Source organism: Aegilops tauschii, chromosome 4 (assembly GCF_002575655.3).
Source record: "Aegilops tauschii subsp. strangulata cultivar AL8/78 chromosome 4, Aet v6.0, whole genome shotgun sequence".
Taxonomy (NCBI): domain Eukaryota; kingdom Viridiplantae; phylum Streptophyta; class Magnoliopsida; order Poales; family Poaceae; genus Aegilops; species Aegilops tauschii.
In genome coordinates, this window is record NC_053038.3 from 433,074,731 (window position 1) to 433,078,166 (window position 3,436).

A 3,436-nucleotide genomic window follows, 5' to 3' on the forward strand; every position below is an offset into this window, starting at 1 on the left:
AATCGAGCAGACGCAGTTCGTCCCAGCAGTGCGTGATAGCCACTGCGGAAGGGGACGATATCGAAGATCAATTCTTCGCTTCGGAAGTTGTCCGGGGATCCGAAGACAACCTCTAGTGTCATTGAGCCCGTACAGCGGGCTTCTATACCTGGTATGACTCCTTTAAAGGTGGTCTTTGTGGGCTTGATCCTTGAGGGATTAATGCCCATTTTGCACACTGTATCTTGATAGAGCAGGTTCAGGCTGCTGCCACCATCCATGAGGACTCGCGTGAGATGGAATCCATCAATGATTGGGTCGAGGACCAGTGCGGCTGAACCGCCTGACGGATACTGGTCGGATGGTCCCTGCGATCAAAAGTGATCGGACAGGAAGACCATGGGTTGAACTTTGGGGCGACTGGCTCCATCGCGTAGACGTCCCTGAGCGCGCGTTTGCGCTCCCTCTTGGGGATATGGGTAGCGTATATCATGTTCACTGTTTTAACTGGGGGGGGGGGACTTCTTCTGTCCCCCTGTGTTCGGCGGACGGGACTCCTCGTCATCGTCCTTGCTTTGCGACCCCTTCTCCTTGTTCTCGGCATTTAATTTGCCAGCCTATTTAAAAACCCAACAGTCTCTGTTGGTATGATTGGCTGGTTTGTCTGGGGTGCCATGGATCTGGCATGGACAATCGAGTATGCGGTCCAAGCTGGATGGGCCCGGATTGTTTCTTTTATATGGCTTCTTCTGTTGGCCAGACTTGGAGCCACTGAATCCGGCATTGACCGCCGTGTCGTCGGCATTGTCACCGTTGCTTCGACGCTTGTGCCTGTTGCGTCGGGGCTTGCCGTTGCTGTTTTTGGTCTCAGAGGTGCCAGCTTCGCTTGTAGTGTTATTGCTACGGGCTAGCCAACTATCCTCGCCCGTGCAAAAACGGGTCATGAGTGCCGTGAGGGCTGCCATGGACTTCGTCTTTTCTTTGCCGAGGTGACGGGCGAGCCATTCGTCGCGGATGCTATGCTTAAAGGCCGCTAGGGCTTCGGCATCCGTACAGTCAACGATCTGGTTCTTTTTAGTTAGGAACCTGGTCCAGAATTTCCTGGCCGACTCTCTGGGCTGTTGAACTATGTGACTTAAGTCGTCGGCATCTGGAGGTCGTACATATGTACCTTGGAAGTTGTCGCGGAAGGCGTCTTCCAAGTCCTCCCAGCTGCCAATAGAGTTTTCAGGCAGACTGTTTAACCAGTGCCGAGCTGGCCCTTTTAGTTTTAGCGGGAGGTATTTGATGGCGTGAAGGTCATCACCGCGGGCCATATGAATATGGAGAATAAAATCCTCAATCCATACCGCAGTGTCTGTTGTTCCATCATATGATTCGATATTTACGGGTTTAAACCCTTCAGGGAATTCATGCTCCATTACTTTAGCAGTGAAGCAAAGGGGGTGTGCGGCGCCTCTGTATCGGGCCAAGTCGCGACGTAGCTCGGATGTAGTCTGTCTACGATTTTTGGCCCGGGTGTGGTTATGTTTATCATGTCCGGCCGAATGGCCGTCGTCGCGCGTCAAGGGACGCCCCCGCGATCCGTAGATCGATCTGGTCTGACCTGTTCTATTCTTTAGGTCATGCCGCAGGTCATATGTATAACCCGAGCCATTTTATCTCTTCCCTTATGGTGAGGTAGGACGGGCTGGTGTTCGGCTTGAGGTGTCGTTTTATCCCGGCCACGTGGTGGTCGGTCAGCTGCATTACGCGCTGATGGTACGGGCTCCAACGCCTCGTCATTGAATTGGGGTAACAATTTGCGCTTCGGGTAACTTTTAGTTGGGCGGTCGAGGCCATATTCCTCGGCTACCAGGACATTAGTCCATCTGTCGTTGAGCAGGTCTTGATCAGCTTGAAGCTGCTGCAGCTTCTTTTTCAGGCTCCTCGCAGTGGCTATTAGCCGGCGCTTAAAGCGCTCCTGCTCGAGAGGTTCCTTAGGCACGATGAAATCCTCATTGCCGAGGCTCACCTCATCCTCGGAGAGTGGAAGATAATTACTGTCCTCAGAGTCTTCGTTTACGGCATGTTCATCAGGGCTGACTCGCCCGTCCTCCCGTTCGTCCTGTTCGGAGGTTGGCTCTGTTGGAAATATGCCCTAGAGGCAATAATAAATAGGTTATTATTATATTTCCTTGTTCATGATAATCGTTTATTATCCATGCTAGAATTGTATTGATAGGAAACTCAGATACATGTGTGGATACATAGACAACACCATGTCCCTAGTAAGCCTCTAGTTGACTAGCTCGTTGATCAATAGATGGTTACGGTTTCCTGACCATGGACATTGGATGTCGTTGATAACGGGATCACATCATTAGGAGAATAATGTGATGGACAAGACCCAATCCTAAGCCTAGCACAAGATCGTGTAGTTCGTTTGCTCAGAGCTTTTCTAATGTCAAGTATCATTTCCTTAGACCATGAGATTGTGCAACTCCCGGATACCGTAGGAATGCTTTGGGTGTACCAAACGTCACAATGTAACTGGGTGACTATAAAGGTGCACTACAGGTATCTCCGAAAGTGTCTGTTGGGTTGGCACGAATCGAGACTGGGATTTGTCACTCCGTGTAAACGGAGAGGTATCTCTGGGCCCACTCGGTAGGACATCATCATAATGTGCACAATGTGACCAAGGAGTTGATCACGGGATGATGTGAGTTACGGAACGAGTAAAGAGACTTGCCGGTAACGAGATTGAACAAGGTATCGGGATACCGACGATCGAATCTCGGGCAAGTAACATACCGATGGACAAAGGGAATTGCATACGGGATTGATTGAATCCCCGACATCGTGGTTCATCCAATGAGATCATCGTGGAACATGTGGGAGCCAACATGGGTATCCAGATCCCGCTGTTGGTTATTGACCGGAGAACGTCTCGGTCATGTCTGCATGGTTCCCGAACCCGTAGGGTCTACACGCTTAAGGTTCGATGACGCTAGGGTTATAGGGAAAGCATGTACGTGGTTACCGAATGTTGTTCGGAGTCCCGTATGAGATCCCGGACGTCACGAGGAGTTCCGGAATGGTCGGAGGTAAAGATTTATATATGGGAAGTCCTGTTTTGGTCATCGGAAAAGTTTCGGGTGTTATCGGTAATGTACCGGGACCACCGGGAGGGTCCCGGGGGTCCACCAAGTGGGGCCACCAGCCCCAGAAGGCTGCGTGGGCCAAGTGTGGGAGGGGACCAGCCCCAGGTGGGCTGGTGCGCCCCCCACCAAGGCCCAAGGCGCATGGGAGAGTGGGAGGGGGCAAACCCTAGTCCAGATGGGCCTTAAGGCCCACCCTAGTGCCCCCCCCTCTCCTCCCCTTGGCCGCCCCCCTTGGATGGGATCTAGGGCTGGCCGCCTCCTCTTGGGGTGGGAACCCTAGAGGGGGGCGCAGCCCCCTCCCCCCTATATAT